Source organism: Aphelocoma coerulescens, chromosome 1, assembly GCF_041296385.1.
Source record: "Aphelocoma coerulescens isolate FSJ_1873_10779 chromosome 1, UR_Acoe_1.0, whole genome shotgun sequence".
Classification (NCBI taxonomy): Eukaryota; Metazoa; Chordata; class Aves; order Passeriformes; family Corvidae; genus Aphelocoma; species Aphelocoma coerulescens.
In genome coordinates this window covers 29,182,771-29,207,751 of record NC_091013.1, presented here as the reverse complement: position 1 = coordinate 29,207,751, position 24,981 = coordinate 29,182,771, and the positions used below count along the sequence as shown (strand labels likewise).

The 24,981-nt window shown below is 40.8% G+C and overlaps 1 long non-coding RNA gene across 10 annotated transcripts in view; it reads right to left on the bottom strand.

Moving 5' to 3' along the window:
- Positions 1-3,539: 3,539 nt before the first annotated feature.
- The window catches only part of LOC138105410 (uncharacterized), a 40,380-nt gene continuing 18,938 nt past the window's right edge, over positions 3,540-24,981 (bottom strand). For 4 of the 10 annotated variants that reach the window (XR_011148457.1, XR_011148468.1, XR_011148464.1 and 1 more), the window contains 4 exons: positions 18,404-18,489; positions 8,985-9,111; positions 4,574-5,262; positions 3,540-4,114 (listed from right to left, as the gene is read on the bottom strand). This is a non-coding gene — a long non-coding RNA (uncharacterized lncRNA). Of the gene's footprint in view, positions 4,115-4,573; positions 6,782-8,984; positions 9,112-18,403; positions 18,490-24,981 lie in introns of all 10 variants that reach the window. The other 6 variants (XR_011148459.1, XR_011148458.1, XR_011148466.1 and 3 more) reach the window with 6 other exon arrangements.

Below are 24,981 nucleotides of genomic sequence, written 5' to 3'. Positions count from 1 at the left end.
ATCCACCCAAGATCTGGATTCAAGTCACACATGTGGTTCCCATCTTAAAAGAGGACAAATCAGTTCCTGGGTTGAAACTCCTGAGGTTTGTGCTCTGAGGTTTGAATACTCCATATTCAAAGACTTCAGCTTACATGACAGTTACGTATGAAATATGGGGGGCGGGAGGAGTGCATGTGTACACATAGCATGCAAAGGAAGCAATGAAATGTAAACCCAAAACAATTTAAAAAGTAATTCATGGAAAAAAGTGCTCTGATGCAGAGACTGTAAGTGTTTGCTCTTTACATTAACTTGCTGCAGCTAGCTGAAAGGGCAGAAGATTACAAGTAATAGGACAGTGGAAATTTTGCTGGGTTTGGTGAGCCCACTTACAATCAAACATTTTAAATTATCTGGATTTACATGGCTTTGTACCCTTTCATTTTCTCTCCTTGTTTTTTCAGTTCCTGTAGGCCCAGTGTACTGAAGGCAAAGCTTCTTCAGTTTTAATTCACTTTGTCTTTTGAATTCATTAGATTTTGAAAACTTTCAAAGGAAGTCACAGGTAGGCATTAGAGAAAATATAGAAAGTGGGACACTTCTGACTGGCTTGTATGTTTCCAGTGTCTAAAAAGAAAGCTTTTTTTTAAACCAAACTGTAGGAGGGTTCATAAAAATAGATATTTACATTTACATACTGGGACAGATTCTCAGCTGCCGTGGAGCAGCATTACTCCATCTTCTTGAACAGAGCTAATCCTATTCAGCACAGCTGGCTCTCACACATGTGTATATATGTGTAGAATATGTTCAGGATTCTTTATTTTTCCAAATATACAGAAAGCGGCTTCTCCCTCCAGGTGCTTTTGCCTGTGCACTAAATAGTGGGAGTTTTAACTGAGGGTGGTGTCTTCAGGGAGGCAGGGTGCAAAGGAATGTTGAAATGTAAGGAGAGGGATGCATGAACAAAGGAACTGGCATGAACATAGAAACCCAGAGAAGAAGGTGAGGGAAACAGGAAGGAAAATGGTATCCCACATAGCCATGCTGTGCCAAGCAACATCTGCATTCACAGCAACAGGGAGTTAAACTATGCTTGTGCAGCAACCATGTCTTTTGGAAAACACCTCAGGTGTTTACAGCTAGGTAGCAGGAATAGCATGAGACCTGCTAATGATAGCAAGGTGGAGAAAAAGGAGCTCTGCGCTCAGCTGTGCTGTTGCAGGAGTCACGTAACACAGGACAGAGAGTAGGTGTCATATCAGATAGTGCTAATAGGTACCAATAGCCACCTTCACCCCTTTCCCCTCAGTCTCTCCCTGCGCGAGAGTCAAGTGAATATCAACGTGAAACAACTGTGTATGACCGTGTTCTTCTGCCCACACAGTGGGACCCTGGTAGTGATTCAGACTGAACTGGACTCTGGACACATAATGTACACTGAATATCCATAATAAATAATAATTACCACAGTAGGGGGCAGCAGCCAGCTGTGGAGGAAGAGTAGGGCCAGCTGCTGGAAGAAATGTAGGCACTGGCTGAGTATGCAAGCTGGGCACTGGGGAGGGTGAGAGGGCCATGGCTGGGAGCCAGTGGCAGCTTACTGCCAAGAAGAGGGAGATAAAAGCACAAAAGAGTTTCACCAGAGGGAGCTGCTCCTGGCCACCCCTCAGCAATCGGTAGCGGCCCTGATCCAGGAGGGAAGGCCGATGGCAAACAGGAGCATCGCCAGCCTGAGTGCGTGGCCAACACTGCTCACATGTACCATGCTGGAGCTAGCAGGATGGGTGTTTGTAAGCCAAGCAAGCCTGCTGCAGGGAAACAGCCCTGCACAGACCTGCTTGCAGGAGACCCATACCTCCTCCAGAAATGAGGACAGACCCATCCTATTCCCCTCAACATCTCCCCAGATGCACCTCCAGCAAAAGTAGGGTCAATACTCCAGAAATGAGTGCAGCTCCAAAAGAGACTGATAGGCACATGGCCAATGCTTTACTGAACCCCCGATGGTCAGATCTCCTTAATTTCATTTACAGAGAAATGTTCTGGCAGCTCTGAAGACCCCTAAACAGAGTGCTATTACTTGTCTGAATTTCTCGGAAGGCCTGATGCTTAGTGCTTGCGTTCCCCAGGTCCTATGGTAAACAAAAAACTGCTTTTGAACACACTGCACACACTCAGCAGCCCAGTCATCCAGTACAACTAAAATTTATCATAGATTTAAAATATTTTTCTAACCCCTCTGAAAAGTAATTTCTAAGACCAAATCAGCTTGCCAGTCTCATTTTCCCAAGGCCGTTCGTGGCATGATCTTCACACACCGGCTTCTAAACTAGAGTCAACAGCATCCCAGGGTCAGCTCCCCTATTTGCCCCATATGGAATACTTAACTCTTTCACCAGCACAGCATAACAATTAATTAGCATGTTCTCTGTAATAATTTTAACAATGTGGCACTTTTCCCTTGAATTTAGCTTAGTGAAATTTATCTTTACTTATATTCATGTCTTATCTTCAAGCGTGCTTTCTGTGCCTGGTTATTTTTCACTGAGCTCAATTTCAAATAGATAAAACCTGTTTGCTTTTCTCTCCCAAGAAGGAGCATGTGTATTTCCAGATTCTATTCGCATCCACCAGGAAAAGTCACACTCAACAAATGAAGCTTGGTTGGGCTTTTTTTTGCTGTGTTCCTGGTTGGTTGAGCACAGGGGGTGTGATATGAGTGATGTTAAAGGAAAGCTGCTTTTCCTCCATTTTTCAACATAGAGGCTGACGGATTTTTCAGTCCCAATGTAAAGAAAGAGCTACCATCTGAATCTCAGTTTATGTAGCCCAAAAGAGAGTGAAGAAATTGATAGAGGACATCCCAGGCAAATAGGGTATGGTATCAGGGAGAAACATCCATCACTTTTGCGGGTAGTAGACAAGCATAATCCATGTGTGAGCTCAAATGCAAATTCATGGGCAACAAAAAGCCTGTATGTTGAACATATACACAGTTCAAACATAAAGAACCAGATTCTTTCTGAATAACTTATATCTGAACATCTGACCTTAAGAACCAGCCTCAGCTAAGTGCTGGCAAACACCGACATTTGGAAGGAAGTTAGGGGTGTTGCACTATTTTGAAAGCTCTGTTTTGAACCAGCTGTCATTGCGAATGTCTGCTGGTACCCTGTCTTAGCATACAGACTGTCACGGTTGAGCATAATGAGAATGAGCCAATGGAGTATATTGAGCTATGCTTTCTTGCATGTCCTTGTAGCCCAAATTATCCCTTCACACAGCCATAACAGGTAAGCTTTGAATCTATTTATGCCACATTCTAATTGGTTCCATTTAATTTGTGTATATGTCTCTCTATGTGTGTTTGTATATACATGTATGCATATTTATATGCACATATGTATATTTGGACATCATTATTAAAAGTAAATATGCATATTGTCACAGATTATTGCTAGGTACATAACAGATTCTTAGAGTAGTTGGCTTTATTATACAATAAAACCATAGAAATTTATTGTCTTCTTTAGAATAAATAAGGAACACAGGACTCATTGTACTGTATACATTTAATAGTTTGGACATCTCAGTGCCCACATAAAAACAAGGAAACATATATTGCAATAGGCAGTATAATTATTTCAGCAAGGAACATCCATCCCACACTCCTAGAAATATGAGATTCAGCATCACAAGATTCTAGAATTATGTCATCAGCTGCACGAGTTTCACAGCTTATCTTTATGATTTTATGTTACAGAAGTAAACTCCAACAAAAATGTATAACACTGCCAATCTAACAGCACATTCATGTTAATACTAGCTGTAAAGATTTCAAAAAGGTGAATAGCATCAGCATTTCTATACATATGTGTGCACTTAAGTATATATATACATGTATACACACACATTCACACGTAATGCACACATATAGGTGTGTGCTATGTATATAACCTGTCTTTAGATATGCCATTATTTTAAAAGGTTGGTTCCAAGTACACTAAACTTGACAACAATGTTCTATACAGCTGGCCAACTTAAAGAAATCCCTGCTGGTGCACAGAAGATCGAGCTAGCTGGGATCATTAAGCATCATCGGATGAGGCTGCAGGTAGCTGAAACGTTCCTTAATGAAAATTTAAAGAGAGCAGATTAAAATTATATTCCTCCAATCCAACAGAACACAAAGGTAAAGACAGTCAATTACAACCAAGATCTCATTTAGCACTAAAGGAGTGTTGTAGTTTGTAGATCAGAATTTATTGCCTGAAGTGAACATCTAGGCTTGTGACAATGTATATAATTACTTTCTACAATGTACTCTCCTAGCACTCAGATGTAGTTATGGAAGATTATATCTTCCATAATTTTAGTCTGCTACGTTCATGACCAAGAGTTAGAAAATCTCAACAACTGCAACAAAGTTTTTTTTTTCTGTGCTATTCTGTCTTTTTACATTATGAGAAATAAAAGAAATGCAAAATGCCATGTATTTGTTTTTTTAACTCCTAGGTTAACTGTTTTAATAGTGTTTGGTTGGTCAATAAAGTGGCACCAAAGAAGTGGTTCAAGCAGGATACTCTACCTGTGTGCCTGTTCAGAATGCTTGCAGCCATCCCCTGGACACATCAGGAGGGGGTTTCGGTGACAAGACACCAAGGGTTCTCAGCTCTGTACCAGGTCTATTGTTAGATCAGAGAAATGCATCACAACTTTAAAAACTCATAACTAAAAAAGATACTGACAGGCAGCTTTGTGACTAGAAGAGATGAAGAACAAGGCTGAAAGGACTGCTACATTAGGGAAGATTAAGTGAGTTAAATATCTATGGGCTGCCTTAATGCTAACTAAACACAACATCACACTAGTTAAGAGATCAAAGAAGGGAAAGAAGGAAATTTGCAAAGGGATATAAAAAGAAGAAATATGATGACGTTAAGAAAGGAAAAAACTGACAAGATACTCTAGGCAACACAACCTCTCCCTTGAGACATGGCATCACTTAGGAAATTTAATCTAGGCAAAAAAAAAACCCACAAAAATATGCCATAAGAAACAATTTCATTGTATCAGGGAGATGTACTGGGTGACCCAAAAGATACATTGCTAATTGGTGTGCACCCGTTATCTGCAATTTTCCTTGCTTGTATGGCCAACTCATCATTACTTGTCTGTATTTGGTTTCTCTGGGTCTCATCCAACTCATGCTGCATTCAACAGAAGTTTCCAACAGGAGCAATAGTACCTCAATGTGTGCTCCAAGTCTTTGTGGTTCTAAAAAGAAGAGGGGGGAAAAAGCCTGCATTACTCTGCAAGAACTTAATTCATCTGGTGTATGAACATATATGCAACTAAACCAGATTGGTCCCTTAATACTCTTTGGATATTTAAACCTGTGTTTATCCTTAGAGATATCTGAGGAAATGTGCATTTGCTTTCACTTGGTGCAGCTAAAATTTTTGCTAGGGATGAAACTTACAGTTCATCTAAAAATAACTTCTATTGAAAAACTGCCTTGGTCATGGAAGAGTGAAGAAAATTCTCTACACCAAACTAAAAAAAATTATATATATTACACAGAAATGGCAGAGATCTTTCTATTGCTAAAGCAATAATGCAACCAATGAAAAAAAACTGATCATGAATTCTGAACTCAAGACCATAGTTTTCAAATCCTTTTACCCAATGTCTTTGTATATATAATCAAATAGTGCTTAAAATCCAGCTTGCTTGCAGGTAGGGAATCACTATTTTGTGGCAGTTCAGTGCTGGCCCCCAGAGAGGCACAAATTTCTGTGTAAGTGAGGCTGAATGTTCAGGGGTCAGGGCTGTGTGTTGGTGTTGTCCATATATCTAGAGGCTGGTATTGTAAATCTTTAGAGCAACGTTTCTTGAAAATACTAAACAGACATTTTGGTAGCCAGTATTGAGCCTGTGGCTATAATGCTTCAGGCTGTGATCTTGTCAGCTTTTACAAGATAAGTAGGGTCAGGCAGGGTCACCACTTGGATTGGTAATTCTAAAGAAAGGCAGGAGCTGCAGGAAGTGTCTCAGGCAATAGAATAGCTGTAACCGTTTTCCCTGAGTCTTTTCTAATACCCTGATGAAGGCATAATGCCAAGCTGTGACACAAGAGCAAGACCCTCAGCCTCTGCAGCCATCAAGTGCATCATTTTAAAAGGGGTCTTTCCCTGGCCTGGCATGGAGGTGTGAGGTACAGTATGTGGGAGATGGCAAAATTTAGGTGCTGCTGGCACACATGGTCCTGGTTGAATAGAATGTAAATTTGTGGCTCCAGCATTTTTCATCAGGAAGGGGATACAGGGGTGAATGCCCTTTCTGACATCTTTGGGGATGCTGGCAGCTCCAAATTAGGTTTTGTCCATGTCTATAAAACAAAAGACAAGCCTATTGAGCGAAGACCTTGTACACTAACTTTCAGCCTCACACACTTCTGCAGAAAGTATAGAAGGGCTGATAATGAAATCCTTGCCCAATGGTCTACATTGCCAAGAATTTTAAATTGTAGGTTAACCAATTTCTCCTCTAAAGTTCAAACAATAAATAAAATTCTATGCGAAAAATGGAGCCTTTTATTCCTTTGTTATAATCTGATCAGAGTAAACTACAGATGTTAAAAGGCACTGTAGTTCAAAGAATTAAAAGAATCTTACAGGGTTTGTACAAAGAAAAGAGTTTTAGAGAATGATATGGAAAATATTATAATGGTTTTATATAAATCAGTGGCACATCCTCACTTTGAATACTGTCTTCAAATTTGGTCACCTCATCCCTGAAAAAAGAAAGTAGAAATAGAACAAGTCCAGAGAATGGTAATAAAAATGATAAAAGTCAAAAGGATGGGAAATTTCTTGAGAAAAGATAAAGAACATAAGCACCAGCTTGTCTCTCAGGAAAGATTTATCCTCATGGGACATTCATAGATATGGCGCTTAGGGACATCATTTAGTGGTGGACTTGACAGTGTTAGGTTAATGGTTGGACTCAATGACCTTAGAGGCCTTTAATGAATCTATGATTCTATGATTCAAATCATACTGAACTGAAAAAACTCTCTACATAAACTTAGAATACTTGCTGTTGTCTCAGACAATCTACAAGATGTCTTTGGACCCCAGCAGTTTTGGAAAGGTCTGGGCCCTTGCATGAATCAGACATTGCAGGTATTTTCCTCAGTGCACCCTGTTCTCTTAGAGAACTTTCATCCCCTGGAGGCCAATCTGACTCATGGACAGTGGGCAGGACACAGAGCTACATATAAGAAACACTTGTTTTCCGTTGTTAAATCATAGGATCATAGAGTTATTAGGGTTGAAAGGGACCTTAAAGACCATTTAGTGCCAACCCCACCACCATGAGTAGGGATACCTTCCCTTAGAACAGGTTACTCAGAGCCCCATATAGCCTGGCCTTGAACATTTCCAGGGGTGGGGTGTCCAGTATCTCTGGGCAACCCCTTCCAGTGCCTTATTGCTTTTGTAGTAAAGAGTTTCTTCCTAATATCTAATCTAAATATATTCTTCTTCAGCTTAAGGCCATTGCCCCTTGTCCTGTCACTGCATGCACTTGTGAACAGTCCTTTTCCAGGAACTTGACTATATTCCTAACTAATTTTTTGGGTCTAACTTTTAGAAACTTCATTTTTCTCTACCTTTCTTTCTAACTTATGAAAGTCATAGGTGATTGAGAGGTATGAATCCATTGACTTGACTGGCAACATTTTCAGCTAAATCACTCATCTTCCTCAAAAATGTGCCATGTGTCTATTAAAATAGTCTCAGTCCCAAAGGGCTTGCACAATCTCCCTCACTTTGTGTGATGAGATCCCCAGTCTTGGTCAGAGTTCTACTTAAGCATGACTATAATATAAATAACATTTTATCCTCAAGATCTTCAAACTTAATTAGCAGCAAAGGAAAAAAAAACCTCTTTCCTATCCTGCAAGGTGAAACAAAAAGGTATTGAGCTGCAAATGGATGAAACAATTCCAAACAATGTACAGCTAATTAAAGGAACTTGCTACTGCATGGTTAGTACTGAGACAAACAGCATCATATTTGTAAATGAGGAGTCATTTTTATGCATAAAAGCAAATCTTCACACAAAGTTCAGGTTGGGTTAAATTCAGTTACATGCATTATGCAGAAGATCAGATTAGATGATAATAACAATTGCTCCTAGCCTTAAAAAATCTGAGTTTTATGAGCTGCTACCATGCAATGATATCTAATCCTCCCAGTGGTTCATGGCATGTGCCAGTCAACAGGCAGTGTCAGGATGGCACCTTCACTCATGGTAAACCATCACACTGGGCCTTCAGAGGATCAGGAAAGTCTAGGAGGCTTTTCAAACTGGTGGCTGTCACATCTCTTTTTAGAGCAGGACAATTCCTTTCTCCTCCAGCCCTGTGTGGGAACCCTGGAGGCACCAGTCATATTCATGCTAGCATGGTGTGTCTTCAGCTCTGTCTGCAGATCAGGAAAAAGCAGTCAAAGTTCAACAAGGTCTTGGGCAGAAAGGTTTGGAGGAAAGTGAGGAAATCAAAAGGTCAATGGCTGAAGTTAGCTGTATCTTTTGACCGGTGTGACAGCACACACTGGAGCCCCAGTGCCCCATTTCCCAGACCAGCATCCCTTCCATCCCCATCTAAACCCAGAACCACCCACAGGAACATGTGGAGGCAGAAGGTCCATCCTCAGCTGCCCATGGGTGATTTGTATAGCTGCACCTTGGAAGCAGGAAAATATTCCCCATGGATGTGTTCTGTGAGGTTCCTGGCACTCTTTTCTACTTTAGATATCCTAAGGTGGGGGCAGAAGCCAGGAGAGCTCATTTGTCCTTATTTCCTTATCTCATGTTACCTTACTGTGGTGGGGCATGATAGATACCTGATTCATCTCTGAACTGTTAAGAATATGTTAATGCTAATAAGACACCAAGAGAATAGAGGCACTCTTTGCCATGACTGCACTTACCTACAACTTCAGTCATCTTACAGGCCCCCCAAGAAATCAAGGGGGATGTCTTCTAGTGAATAGCTGTGCTGGAGTCATTTCAGTTAAGGAAAGTTGTTTCGGCCTTGTGGGTTGAAAATGTTATCTACTGGGGGGGAAAGAAAAAAAAATTAAAAAGGGCAAATCAACTCCTTACACTAGTGGTTTTATACCACCAAGGTGTACTTTTATATAAAGTCACAGAATACACATAAAGTAAGCACAAAATGCTCATGCGGTTGCTATTCCAGGATGTTTGTAATGGCAAGTTAGATTGTAAATTATTTCTTTAGAGGGCAGAAAGCACAGTGGAAATAATGTATATTATTCATAAAAATGATTGTCCTGTTCACTTGTATACTTCTGCAATTTATTCTGTAACAGCTTTTTACTTCAAAGAAATCACTAGCTAATGACATCTCAAACTTAAAAAATCCACTTATTCACAACCCTGTCCCCGAGGGAATTCCTGCGTGTTATCAGAAATTTTTCCAAAGATCATTAACAGATATTACAAACCAATTGAAACTGAGTATTTTCTTTGCAAATTACTTTTAACTTTAGAGCTATTGAAAAAAGACATTGAGTGATTTAATTTACTTAATCTGTCTACAGATTGCAGCTATGTGCATATCCTGTGATTGCATTTCCAACAAAAAGCATATATAACTATCCCTAATAGGGATATTTTTCTAAATTATCGTACAAGATCAGTAAGATCTCTGCAGATATTAATGTTTATTTTTTCATTTAGAAAATTGCACTCAAAAAAGAAATGGGCATCTTTATTCTGTTGTTATTTTAGAAATAATAGCACACTATAATACTTATTTTACCTGCTATTTTAATTAAAACTCCAATAATCATCATATCCTTTGAGGATATGTTCTACTGATTTTCTGAAAAATCACTGTATTTTCATTAGGCTGTGAAGACAATGTTTTAGAAACACCTTACAAAGCAATGAGTATACCAAAAGAGATCCTCTATCTTGCACCAATCCAAAACAGCAAGCTAATTCAGCAGTGGAGGGCTGGAGATTGTATCTGATTCTGTACCTCATTGCCTTAAATTCCAGAGAACCTTACATGTGTCAGCACCACTTCTGCAGGAAGTAGGAAAAATCTCTTCCCCCATGACTATTTAGCTTGCAGTTTCCTAGCTAAGGTTCCTGCTCTCTTTGCAGATAAGAGAAAAGGGCTTGAAGCCCCTGAAGGTTGGGTAGACTTTGAAGATATTGGCTTTGAATGAAAGTGAACACAGCTGCTGTACTTTGCGTACTGCTCAGTCCTGATCATGTGTTACATGTGCTTTACCAGGACACTCTTGGTAGACATATGGGCAAAGCAGTGGATAGTTTGAGGACTAGAATCAGGATTAACTGCTGGGAAGTTCAGCTTAGCTGAGCTGATGACTGGCCAAGAGGCATGAGCAGAAAAAAGGTTTTTAGATGTCTTAAAAACTTTCTTATCGGAAATGCAGGTGATGAACTTAGCAGGTATGTAGATTGGGAGCCTGGACTTGGACATCTATATGCCACAGGAGCCTCAGTCATCCATCCCTTTTTGTGGCCTTGGGCCCAAAGATGGCAATTCAGAGAAGGACCCAGATTTTTCACAGCAAATAGGTGCATAAACATCTTTTCATATCTTGCTTTGAGTGGTGGGAGAAATGTGCAGGAAGGGTGACAGAGAATTTGCAGGTGGTAGCACCTTCCTTGGATACTCTGCATCTTCCTATCAGCTGGGTCAGTGGTCTGTGACCAGTCTAAAACCTTCTCCCTTCCCAGTACTATTGAACTCTCTTGCTGTTTTCCTTTCCTGTGTTACAACAGAAAGATCTCCCAATTAAAAGATTTCTTTTTTTCCCAGTATATCAAAATACATGGGGTCAGTTAAGTTAAGGAAATTTCCAAACTCTGTCAAGAGCTGAAAAAATTACTCCCTAAGCTATGTGGTGTCCAGTTTTGTCCTGTAAATATCAAGAGACCATAAATTTTTACAAAGGTCCCATGCCATTAACTTGGCAATTTGTTCCTGCCACCATCCTGTGGAGGTAGGTAGGCATGAGGAAGAGGAACTGGCTGCTACTGAGCAATTAATATCTGCACAGGTTACTGGCTTGGTTTTAACTCACGCTACACTCAGATAAGTGCAAAGGGAGGATAGCATGCCCTTTTTCCCTGATAAAGTTGCAGCCTCATTCCTGCTCTTCATTCACCCCCATGATCTCCTCAAGACACTTGTCTAGTCATGGTCCAAGCCCCTAGTTTACAGCCATAATAGCACTGAGACTGTCAGTAGCTGTCTCTGTGAAATCCAACTACTTTTCAGGATTCCCTCATTTTAGATGTGTTTCCCTCACCCTTCTGCCACACACTCGCAACTGGCATTACAGTGTCAGATCAGATGGCACACATGGAAAGCCAGAGCTAGTGGCTCAGAGCTAGTGGAAAGCCACACTTGCTAGTGGCTTTTGCTTCTCTTAGCAGTGCAATCTTTTGTGCATATCCAGCTCCAGGGACAAGTCAGTTCAGCGCTCCATCCTCCCACTCTTCCCTCCCTGCTTCCCCCTCCCAGGAGCCTCGTGTTGTTTGAGCTTTACAACAACCACCCGCCTGGTGCTCTGGGCTCCTTCTGCGGCTCCTTCTACTTGGAGACTGGTGGCAGAAGCCACCACCGTGCCTCCATCAGGGATGACCTGGACTTTCCACCTGCCAGCGTCAGGTGCGGGGCCATCAGCTGCCAAACTGGCACAGCTCCACCGGCTGCAGCAGCTGAGTGCTTCTGTTGTCACTCAACCCAGGACATCTCCACGGAGTCTGATAACACATCTGCTAATTAATGCCAGTTGTGATCATTGGTCAGATCCTCAACTGGGTTAAATTGAAACGGGCCCATTTAAGCCTGTGACAACTAGCAGCAGCTTAGAGCTGACCCGACAGTTTTCTCTATAACATAAATGTATGTCTTGTTCAAAGTGAGTAAAACCCACCAACAAATTGCATAGAAACTACCAAATTATCAGAAAATTAAACAAGTGCTAGTAACTCTCAGCCCAGGCCAAATTACAATGGTGGCAAAAAAGTGATAGGCCCATCTACATTAGCAACTCTCTGAGCTGTCCAAGCTTCTTATAATAAAAATAATTGATTAATTATATGTGTGCTTCTGGGCACATTCACCTTTCTGTAAAGAAAGCCTAATGAGTCTGTCTTTTAAAAAACAGACTATCAGAAAATTTAAATGTGATTCTTTTAACTTGTAAGCATAGTGGTTTACATTTTAACAATAGAAAATATCAACTCTATTCTTGAATTCAGTTTTTAAGACTTATAAGTAACATCAGTAAGTGAAAAGGAACAGTTTAAGAATTTTCTTTGTATTTTTTTCTGTCCTTTGTCAAAATTTTATTTCGGTCAGTACTTCTACCCTGTTTGTTTGTATCACCAGTCCTCTCAACCATAACAAGCAGAGTTGTAGAAGGTATTAAATCTTAAACAGAGGTAAAAAAGGTACTCTGGCAATAAAGCAAAAGTTTGATAGGTTGTGTCAAAAGGAACTGCTGTTATTATTATAATTTATTATTTGTTAAGCACTGACAATATACTCAGTTCTGCTGATTAAGTTTTTCTGAGCAAGTTCTACTGATTGTCTTCTGAGGACAACACACTGTACTACAAAGAAGATATGTGACAGCTATCAAGACTTTTGCTTTCAAGACTCACTTAGCAAAACAATTACATGCCAGTTATGCAGGTTTTATGGAAAAAAAGAGAGAAAATGCATAAACTGAGTAAATATCATGACTTTTGTGTTCACTAATTTTCCTACTCCAGATCTCTCACTTCAGTACTGTCTGACAACCTCAAAGTTACAGTGAGTTTTGAGGAAGATCTAAAGCCTCATCCCTGCTTATATTCAGTTATAAGCATCATGCTATATTAGAGGGAAGCACACAGGCTGTATTGTTAGAATCTGTCTTTGGATCTGGGACTCACTCCCCAGCAAGGGAAGAGATGGCTGAATAGGGCCAGCCTGAGACAGACAAAAATCAGAACAACTCCAGACTCACACATACATTTCCTTCATGACACAATGCAGAGTTAGCCAGTGCTCTACTCATAGGTGGTGACCTGACCTTACAAAGACATTTGGGGGTGCAGGTGCCACAAGGGAGCCTTCCTATCCTTGCTAGGCTGTCAGGGCTGTTTCTCTAACAGGCCTCTTGTTAAGTTTCTCCACCCTGAGCTGTAGGCACGTTTTTGCAGGGCATCTAGGAGTCAGGGATGTGGGTTTCTGCTGGTTTAGAGGCACTGCAGAGATACTATTCCTGAAAGTCCATGTGAACTTTGTGCCTGGTTTATATCTACTTTAGCATGTAAAGAAATCACAGTTTCTTCCTCCACCTTTGCCCTTAGATAATTTATGTATAGTTTACCTCCAGGGTGGAAGATTCCCCAAAACAGGCATTTGATGGCAAAATAATGTCCATGCATCTGTGTGTACACAGCAAGGGACGTGGCTGAGGACTGCTCTAAGAATCTCTGGCCAAATTTGCGTGTCAGGAGGGTGCCAAACAGACATTGTCCCTTGCCCCAGCCAGGCAACACCTAGGCTTTCAAACCACAGCGCTGCCAGAGTTCCAGCTGTGCAGATGTTCTTAGAAGAAAAACTCCCTTTTGTCTGCTTCTATCCTTTAGCCCGCACACTTCCCTAAATCCTGCCAGCACGCTTTTTTTTTTGTAACTGACAGAGAGAAGTGAGTTCTTATATAAATCTTTTGTGTGAAGATCAAACTGCGTGCATGTAGAACTATTATTTTTTTTAAGGGAAAATCTGCCCTAAAATAATCATTCCATGTTATCCTCACAGAGCGTCTGCTCTGCCTTTTAAAATGCATCCAAGGCCACCCTCAAGACCAGACTCAGTGCTGGCAGGCGGCGGGCTGCAGCTGAAGTCTCTGTGCATGCAGGGAGGGCAGAGCATGGGCAGCCCAGGGCAGGATTGGGGTCAGGGGCAATGCAGCTGGAAGCTACCGTAATCTGAGTTGCTCCTTGTAGACAATGTCAGCCTTTGTACTGGTAGAAACTTGTGGGGCAGCTCGGGAGCCGGGCTGGGTCATATGAAAAAGGTGTTTCTTTACCTAGCCAGCTTGGACTCCTCAAGCATCCAGCTGGCAGACCCTGAGGTTTCAGTCAAATCTTGTAAGTTAACATTAGTTTACTAATAGACTGAGGAGTAGAGGATTTGGTTGAGAAAACATAGCCTTTCATTCATAAACTCAGAAACCCTTGTAATGGAGAGGAGAATCAGCAAAAATGATCATCTGATAACAGTACTACTGGGAAATTCTTTTTAAAAAAAGAAAATACTAAAGAAGATAGCCCCAAATGGCAGTACAACAGCAGTTTTAGGGTCAATTTCAGTGCTGCTTTGTGTTTCACTATTTATAATTTAATTACCAGCTAGAAAAATGATCAGGTATTAAGTATAGTGAAGCCTCCATGTGTGACACCAAGCAGTAGCACAACTCACTGTAGCAGCTTATCTTTGGGAAGCCTCCCTCTCTCCCTTTTTCACTATTTCCCTTCATCTTGCTTCCTTCTTATGCTCCCAGTTTCCTTGAATACAATACAGTCAGAGTTTTACATCCAGCTCTAATTTTCCCAGAAGGGACAGCTCTTAAAAATCAGCACAAGTTCTTTTACTCAGGACCTTAAAAACAGACTTGCACTCCAGTGCAACCATCTAATAGACAGATGAACCAATTCCATTAATATAAAAATATTCTACGTGTGCCCATCCCCCAGCAAAGCTTTTGCTAAAGCTGGAACAAAACCCTAATCTAGACTTTATTAAAGTAGAGAAAAATCAACTTCCTTTCACTCCCCCATTCATTCTCCACCACTGTGATTTTCTAAATTTCAGGCAAGCCTGTCACCAAGAGCTGCAGGGCCAAAAGTGGCTGGATGTGCCGTATTCCTGGCCCAAATGGAAGCAGAAAATACTAAACATCTTGCATAGAAGCCTGTTCTCATCAGGTTTGTAGCCCAGCTTTTTTCATCAAAAGCAGTGAGGATAGTACACAGTTCAGAAATGCATCCAAGCATATGGGAGTCTCTCTACACTAATCCTCCTTTTGAGCTTCATCCAGCACTAAATCAGAGCCACACCAGAGAGAGAAATAATGCAATAACTTGTGGAAAATACACGGCTCCTCTCTATTAGGGTATGGAAAATCAAACATGACTCAGTTTTCTCCTTAAAAATTGTTGGAGGAATATTAACAGCATAAAGCATGGCAGGGACTGGAAAAAAAAGTCAGGTACTGCTTAAATTTGCCTGCCTTGGGACTATACATCCCCATGCACCACAGGCTACATGTGCAGGGCAGTCTTTGCTAGGACAGTACCAACAACCTTGGAAGAGTAACATGATAACAGCACAGGTGACAAAAATCATCTGAGAGGCTAAGAAAATACCTTTTTGCAGAGTTGACCTGCATGATGCTCACAGCCTTGTGACTGCAGCCACCACTTTGAGAGGTCCCCTGAGAGCATCACTGCTGGAATTACAGGGAAGAAGGGTTGCACAGTCGTATTTTCCCAGACAGAATACAGAGCTCTCTGTCCGAGGGAGAGAAAGGGCTTTGCTGAGCTCATCCAAGGACCCTATGGCTGCCCTGAGGACCAGAGAGTGTGCCGTCAGCACCGCCTTGGACGTGGCAACAGAACAGGCAGAGTGGTGACATCCCACTCCCCACCACAGTCTCTGGCCTCACCTACTGAAAGCAAAAGCAACAGAAAAAGCAGCAAGAGGAGATCTACACCAACTTCTTGAGATGCTGTAGCAGGGAAGCACAGGCTAACCAGGCCTTGAGCCCTTCATTGCTTTTTCCATATGTCAAAAGAAAAGAAAAATTCAAAGAAGTGCAACCCTAATCCACAGGCTCCAAACACCACTCTCTGGACCTCAGATAGGTGGCAGAAAGAAAGGTTTTCAACAGAGCTTGCTTCAGGTGTGCTGATGTGTTAGGGAGCTGAAAAAGAGCTGTCAGCTGACAAAATGACGTGGGTAGTTGAGGATACAAATTAGGAGAGGGATTGGCTATGTAATTAGCAACAGGAAAAATAAATGCAGCTCCAAGCACACAAGCAGGTACACGTGCAGAGCCAACTTAGAACTTGTAATCAGCCTATTGTTTCCATACATAAGGACTTGCAAACAGCCTGTTGTTTCCACACATTAACATCTTCAAACTAGAATTTTCTTGATCACATTTATTGCCTTTTCCTGATTAAAACTGAGAGAAATCCTTTTCTTTTGTTTGTTTTCTAAAAGAAAGAAATCAGTATATGACTCCTAGTTCTTGAAAATTATTGACCAGAACCTTGTTTGGTATAACTCAGCCTCACTATCATAGAATCATAGTTATCACAGAATCATAGGACACAGAATTGTTTGGGTTGAAAGGGACATCAAACATCATCAAGTCCAACCCCTCTGCCATGGGCAGGGACACCTTCCACTAGACCAGGTTGCTCAAAGTCCCATTCAATCTGGCCTTGAACACTACCAGGGATGGGGCATCCACACCTTCTCTGGACAACCTGTTCCAGTGCCTCACCAGCTTCTTAGTGAAGAAATTCTTCCTAATATATAATCCAAACTTACCCTCTTTCGGTTTAAAACTACATTGACATCTACAAAGCAGAGCATCTTTACCCCAGCTTAAGATTTTCTCCCATATGTTGTTTCTTTAGAACAACTTCTCTTCCCCTTTTTCTTTTTTTTTCTTTTTTTTTCACAGTATGCATCTGGTTTAAGGTGACTTTTTCTTTCCCAGCATATGGAGCTGAATGATTATGATGATTTAGATTTATTTTAAATCACAGCCTATTAAATGGAAAAATAAATGCTAATATGTTGATATGGTTTACTTCTGGATGAATTATTGATATGAATGAGTAGTTGCTGCTATCATAATTACTCTTTATTAAATAAATATATTTTGAATTAGAGATCCTTGATTAAGAAATCACATTTTTGTCTTAAAACTGTTTCCCTGCTGCTAGTATAAGAAATACCTTACATTTCCTCTATGGAGGAAAAAAAAAAAAAGCCAGTGAAATGGTTCTATTTTTTATCTTTTCCTTTGCTCTGTGAACTTGGCAGTGCTTTGTGCATATTCCCTTTCACTGCTTCTCTTCTCTAATCAGTTAAGTGAGGCTCTTTCCCCTCTGTTGTTTGTGTGGATCTGTCACATAGCACCTAGAGACAGAAAAAAACCATTTTAAATAGGAAAATGCAAAACACAAAAACTAAAGGATTGAGTATCAGGTACCTGAAACTCCTCTCAACATTTTCTTTTAAGCTGAGCACATTTCAGATTAATGGTGACTCTTTAACATAAATAATGATCTAATGAAATAAATATGAAATCGAAAGAATCATAAAAAGAATTTTACATTTAAGAATGCCATCTGTGTAACACTTAGCCTAACAATGAAATCATTTCAGTGCCAAAACAGCTCACTCCGCTTCCAGCACAAGTTACAGGAGAGGGTAATGGCTTTGCAAAATGGCATAAAAGTCTGAGTTCAATCACAGAAGGAACACCTGGGTTCAAACTCCCTCTGCTTCACACAGACAATGGATCTCACACATGAGTTCTGAACTCACCCCTGCTAATGTTTCCACCTTGAGTCATCAAGAATTTTCCACAAAGCAGACAATTTTTATTTCAAGGAAACTTAGGTATCAGAGGAGAAGATTTCGTGGGTCAGTGTGAGGGGATCTAGCAAGAACTATTACACTGATTCTCTGTTTTCCAGCTGTGGAATCCAGAGTCAGTATCATCTGACTGAAGTGCACAGGACTCAGAAACAAGACCCTTTTTAAGCATATCTGTAGCAAGAAACATTCTCTCATAAAGCACTTAGGACTTAGCACCAGACAAATTATCCGTTTTTGGGATCAGTGTCCTAAGCCACAGGTCCATCTGGGCATGCACGGAAAAGCTCCATGTAGCAGGATGGAGATGCTGTTTTTGTGAAAAGGGAAGCCAAGCCCTTGCCATGTGCAAGGCGGCGCAGCAGAGCCACACAGAATACAATGGAGATTGTTTGTTTATACCAGCCAAAGAGAAGGGAACATATTTGTTTTGAGTGAGCTGTGTTAGAATACATATTGTTGTATATGCCCAGGCCTCATTACGCCATGCTAGTCTTCAATATGGATCAGATCCTAAAACTGCTCGACATACTGAAATAAATGTGAGTTCTACCCACAGAACATCTCCAGACTTAGGCCTCATGTCTGTCAATGTCATCTCAAAAAAACAAATGTTCAAAGAAGAAAAACAACAAAAGTATCTTAGAGACTGTGGAGGATGCTCACGTGTGGTAGATGCCATTCAAGGGGATGCTAAGGAATTACTTGGAGAGAGAGAAATCCACATACCAAGACTGGAGAAAAGAGTGGGCCTGAAAAAAAGGAGAGAGAATTAAGTTTCACTAAAAGAAATATTTCTTGTTTGTATTTTAGAAGTTACTCTGAAAACAAGAGGAAATTCTTCCTTCACATCAGCAATGAGGCCACATTAACATCTCTTCAGGCAAAGGTGGCCACAGCTCATATTTTGCTTAAAGATATAATTGTGAGGGCATTCACAGATGAAGAGTTAAAGTGCTGTTCAATAAACAACCTGAAGTGCTGTATGCTGCATTCATATAAGGAAAGGTATGAGCCAACAGAGAGAGATGTTCAGCTGCAATCAAAGAGGATCTAAGCCTAACTGAGCGCTCACATGACAGTTGGGATCATTTCGGATCCCTTCCAATGAAGATAAAATAGCATCAAAAGCAGGGCATTTTTTTTCTTTCTTTTAAGGATGAAAACACAACATCATTAGTCAAATTTACTCTGAACTTCCACCTCCTCATGTTGATTTGTACTCAGGTTCAGTAAACATATCTTTCCATCAAGGTAAATAAATGTAAAAGCCCATCAGTAACTTAATTGCTTAACGATAGATGCAGTGTGGGGTGTAACACTGTTTCTGACTATACTGTTGAAGTTAACGACCTCTCAAAAACACCTATTATACAGCTTGGCAGTAAAAAAAAAAATCTGTTCCTTCTTGAAAATCTGCTTATAAAATTTCAACCATTTTTTCCTGTTGTTGGGGAGGGGGTGGAAACCTCTCAGGACAATTTTTCAGATGGACTGATGTAAAATGGAGTTTATTCTTTTGAGACGCCATCCTTTGTGGGCCTGCATGACCCAGGGAAATTTAGGCTTGAGAGAAGTGGGGAGTCCACAGTGAGGGCAAAAGTTACACAGCCTGGAGAAAATATCTCCAAATTAAAATGCCCATGGTTCTGAGTGGGACCATTTGCTGACAGGGGTGGAGGGCTCAGTCTGCAGATGTCAGGCAGAAGCCTGATCTTGCATGCGTAGCACACACCCAGGGACATCCAGGAATGTGCCTCCTCCTCTGTCCTTGCACACCTAGAGCCCTGGATTGAGGAGCCATGGGAGAAAGCAGTTGTTCCCGTTAAAACCAGGCCATTTAATAGAGGAGAAGGCAAAATCATCTCTCCAGTGAAAGAACAGTGAGGGAGGAGGGTACGCCAAGCATCTGAGAGTGAAATCTGGCTCACGGTGGGCAGGCAGGCACAGTGCAGAGGCACAGCTGCCAGCCTGACATGATGGATCAGAAAAGCTACTAAGGAGCTGCAAGAGTCCAGGCAATTGAAACAAAGCAAAACATGAAAAGGCAATAGGTCAGACCTTCTTTGCAATGTATCAGTTAAACTAGTATCCACTTCCAAAGGAGTACGGTGTCCTAAGCAGTAGACATCCCAGCACGTGATTGCTACTGTGGTGGAGGGACAGGCTTACCAAAAGGAATTAATAGTAATAATTACTAGTAGTGCTAATAATTTAGTTGAAGTTGTTCTGTAGTGAACCCCTCTGAGGAAATAACATGGTTGGGCGTTTTGGCTTAATTCTATAGTCCTGTACCAGCTTTACTCAGCCCATTGGAAAACAAAGGTGTGTTCAAATCTGGCCATTACGTGGGAGGCTTGAGCCAAATTCTTGCCTTCCTTCAGTTAGGCAACAGTGATGAGTGCCACGGAGTCGATTTCAGCTGCTTTCTCCAAAACCCTGAAGCTTTCAGAAACATTCATTTCTGCTGGCATCACTCAACAGCTCATTGTTAAAATTTGTTCTCATTGGCATGCATGAACTGAGACTGATGTACGGGGTGATCCAGAGTGACAGCCTTCAGCCCCAAAAGTGGATACCTGCTTCCCTTAGAGTCCAGGGATTCACACTTGACCCAGAAGGATATATGCAAAAATTATCTTTCCTCTTTCATTTGCGTGTGTTAAGGCTAAGTGTGTTCAGCCAAATTAGCAATCAGGCAAACTGTGCATGCAGAAATCTGCACTTGTACAAACTGTGCATTTTTTTTGTAACATTCCAGGATTAAATATCTTGACAAAAGATGAAAACCCTTTAACAAATCTGCCCCTAGAGAAAAGTAACATTTTTTTATTCCATTTACTGTCAAACGACATACAGTTGAACACAGTCCTATAGGTTGATTTGTTGCTTTAAATAATGTCACTAACATCCAGGTATCAATGTGACGGTGCAGAAAAAAGAGTTCACATTGAGCTAGATTCAATTGCAGACCTAGAAATTGAAATTAAGTCTGATGCTACATGCTTAATTCATGTTTGTGTGACTGAGAAAGGGAGTATCTGGTTTACCTTGAATTTCCTGCCTTAGTGTGGTGAAAACATGACCCATCACATTAATTAAAAAATAGTTTTCAAATGTAACTTAAGTGGTATTGCACTGGCAGGAGGAGACAAACACCTTTTTGTCCTTGACATGTTATGTGATATAAAGGAAGCTGTTCAATAGCTTTTTCCTTGATTCCAAGGTAGGTCTTACAATTCTCACTGAAGAACAGGGAAAAGGTATGATGACATCTCACAATGAGAAGCCAAAGATTCTGCTTTACCAGAAAAAAAAAAATTAAGCATTTGTCCCTCAAAACCCCTAACCCTCTTCTGACCACATTGTTTAAACAGGTGCCTATAGGTAGTTATCACATATGTTATGCAGGTCTATATTTATCTCATTTGAGTGTTGTACCCAGGTTGGTATGTTCAAGTTTAATACCCCAAAATACTATGTCATAGCAATGGACTTTCAACCAGCGCACATTTGACTACTGATTTCACATATGCGGCTGGGACTAACTTTTCTCCTAATATGGTGATGGCACAGGCACTATTTAAATGATTCCTGAGTCTTGTAAATATACACCAGATGTATCTTTTGTAAATGTTACATTTTTCAACATCTCAGCATTTGTGAATAGTTGAAAGCGATGCCAGCCATGCTTTAATGGGGCACAGAAGCGTACTGCATTCAAAGAAATGGCGTACCATTGCAATAGTCAAAATTACAAGTGCTGTCAAAAAGCTACATTTGTGCTTTATTGATTAGCACCAGGTAACACAGTGCTTCACAATGTGCCTTCATATGTGCCTCTTTCAGCTGACAATGTTTCCCTGTACATAGGTAACACAGAGGGGGAAGTGGAACTTCCAGGGCTGCCCTGGGGAAGAAGAAGGGTAGAGAGGCCTGGAGAGCCACATGGGCCCCCTCAGCCACTATGATGGTCAGAGGTGAAGACAGACAGGCTGTGGGAGCTGCCACTCCCACAGCCATGGTCACAACCCACTGCCACGGGGATGTGCCCACCATCCCACAGCTGGGGAGGGAGCGAAGCTCACCTTTTCCACGGGTACTGATGCAATTTGAAGCTATGATAAATTTTGCTGCAACACAGGCTCCTGCTGCTTGGTCCTCCCTTGTTGCAGAGGTAACTCAGCACCAGGGAGAGGTATCTCTCATTAGGAGCCTCTCCTGGAGCACAAGAAGAATTCAGTTGTGAGAAGAAGCCACCTCCTGGGCTTTTCCAGACCTCTCTTTTTTCTAAGCTTTTCCTGACTTTCCTGTGTCGTTGTAGAAATCTCACAGAAGACCCAGGAGCACATGTGTAACAGGTTATGTAAAATGTGCTCTCTCCCACCTTCTACCTCCTGGCACTTGCCCTCCCCATCACCACCACATCCAGACTGCCCCCATGGTCTCCCTGTTAGCACCAGGCAGTAAAAGGAGCTGTCAGAAATCAGCCACCACATTTGCCTAAAAATGCACGTTTTTGCAAGATTTGTCCCCCAACTGTCCCACAGATAAGAGGAAAGACCTTTATAATATTGCACAATTACTATTATTTGCAAGGCAGAGTGCTTTTGCTCAGTGAATTTTGTGCTGGAATTGCACCACGAGACTCAGTTCAGCAAATCAGCTAAAATCAGAGCTAGGTGACACAGGACAATAAACTTAGAGGGAATGGACTAGACATAATGCCCCGCTACAAGTATTATTTCCAAGTTCACAGGCTTGCAAATTAAAATGTCCCTGGACCACTGCCATAAAAAAGAACATTAAAAATCAGGGGAAGAGGTCTGGGCATCTGTTAGAAGCATCTAATATATACCAAATGTGTATGCTGAGCTTTTTAGATATACGCATTGCTGAAATATAGCCTATGATTAATGTAAAAGCAGAAATATTTTAATTGTATTTTTCCATTTGATATTCAAATGAAAAAAATATATCTTATTAAACACAACACTTGGCTTTGCTATTTTAATAAAAAATAAGTTGTTGAGGAAAAGAAAAGCAAAACTACTGATTCCTTTCCTTATGATGATCAAATGAGCCTTTCATGTTTGTATCTTATACTTCACTTTTTAGCATTTTGAGGCAAATAGCAGATATCAAAACTTAGTAAATAATCAAAGACTTATTCAGTTTTCCAAACTGTCATGCTGCTTATCTTGTAATAACTGATCTCTTAGGTAGCATAAGCTATTTAATTGCTACTGAAGATTATTTGAATGAAAAAAGAGACGACATTCTCCCTTACCCCTCAAAAAGACAAAACTATATTCTTCAAAAAGACACATGCCAACAGATAGATTCTGATCTCTTCTACACATGCACAAGTGCGGTAGCTAATTTTACAAGATTTGATAGGAGCTGCGTATCTGAGATTACGCCCTGTTCTCCAGACTGCACATTCCACATGGAAAATGACTTAATTTGGAAATAAATTTTGTTGCTGATAAATCCAGACTCTCAAGTCTCTGGGCATCCAAAGAACGAAACCTATTAAATTATTTTAAAAAACAGCTACTGCATTTTAAAGGGACTTTTTACAGTGTTGGCAAAGTGCGTATTCATGTATCCCCCCTGACATGATAGACTGTAATGGCTCCAGTCTGTCATGTCAACCATCTGCATATTAAACAGTCCCTAAGTACACATTGACACAGCAGACCCTAATAGCTCTGAAGCCGTAACAATCTATTGAGTCAATAATATGCATGTTAAAGAGCATCTCCTGTACTTCCATCAATATCTTTTATCTTTTCCTTAATTTGTATCTTCTTTTTATATGTATATTCAGAGTTAAAGTTTTAGGAACCTTTATCCTTTAATGTGCTGCCACAGATGTGAAACACGTGGCACAGAGAGGCACATACAGTAGCAAAATCCTTCCCTAGTATTGGAGCCAGACCTTAAAATAAGAACTGTAATATTTTTACACTGACAGTGCTCATTCTTCCAGATAAGGTGGAAATAACCCCTCTTTTCTGCTGGGCTGGACCCAGTGTGGTGAAAAGCCCAGGAAAGGTTCCTGATGATTTCACGGGCTTTGGATGGAGCCCAGTGTGATGATACTCATTTCCTATCATACATTTCCTTCTAATTAAATGAAATAGGTCACAGGGGGAAAATGAAACAAAAGACAAATGTATTTACTTACAGTAATATCAACCCCCCAAAAACAGCTATCAAAAACAAGAGAAAAGATAATACAAAACATACTGTCTCTTCATTAACGTGAAATTATGTCTGTTACCACAGTCTTAATTCATTCCTGTGTGATCTTGGGATTTTTTATACCATGGAAGAGGGAGACTGTTATTTAAACATAAGAAAATGGAGGCTTAACTTCTTTTGTCTAAATAACTGGCGGGAAAAATTCTAATTTTCTTTTGCTCAACTTCGCATCACCATACCATGCTGCAATCCTCTCGCACCCTGATCACAGGACTTTCCCATCTTCTTCCAATCTTCTTGCTCTCTGTAAGCATCACAATTTGGCTCACACTTTTAAAAGTGAAACCAAAGTGCAATTTGTTTCCAAAATGTAGACCCAAGGACAGGGAGGTCACTTGACCCTATCAGCAGATCTTAGCTGTCCTAAATTCCCTTCTCCTTTCCATTAATTTGATACCGATGTATCCTTGATGCACATAGGGATTTATTCCAGCATATTCTTGATTAACTTTCACCCCAGTGAGGGCAGAATCATGGTACTCTCCCTATTGCTTACCAGGAGTGTGCAATTCATCCTACCCTTGCCTTGCATCATTCCATGTCCCCAGGCACACCAGACCAGATCATCTACTTCTGTGCCTCATTCGGTACAGCATCCCCGAACTTTATGACAAGAACTGAAGGCACCTGTCTTCTATTAAGTCCTTGGTAACATCTTGTAACCAGCAGGATTTCTTCCCAATGAAATGGAAGGGAAGTGGATCAGATGCCCACATGAATGCCCAGGGATTTGCCCAGCCATGAGGCAGGTCCTCAAAACCTCAGACTAGTGCATAAACTTCATCTTATGTGTGTTGTCTACTGTGTGTGTTATCAGGACAGGACTTTCTAAACTACGGATAACACAGTACTCACAAAGCCACAGTAGTCACCATTTGACCTTTTTCACTGACAATCTAGCAAGTAGATTTAGTTTTGGGCAGGATATGTTTTTCTTTCTAAATGAAAAAAAGCTATTGAAAAAACCTAAGCAA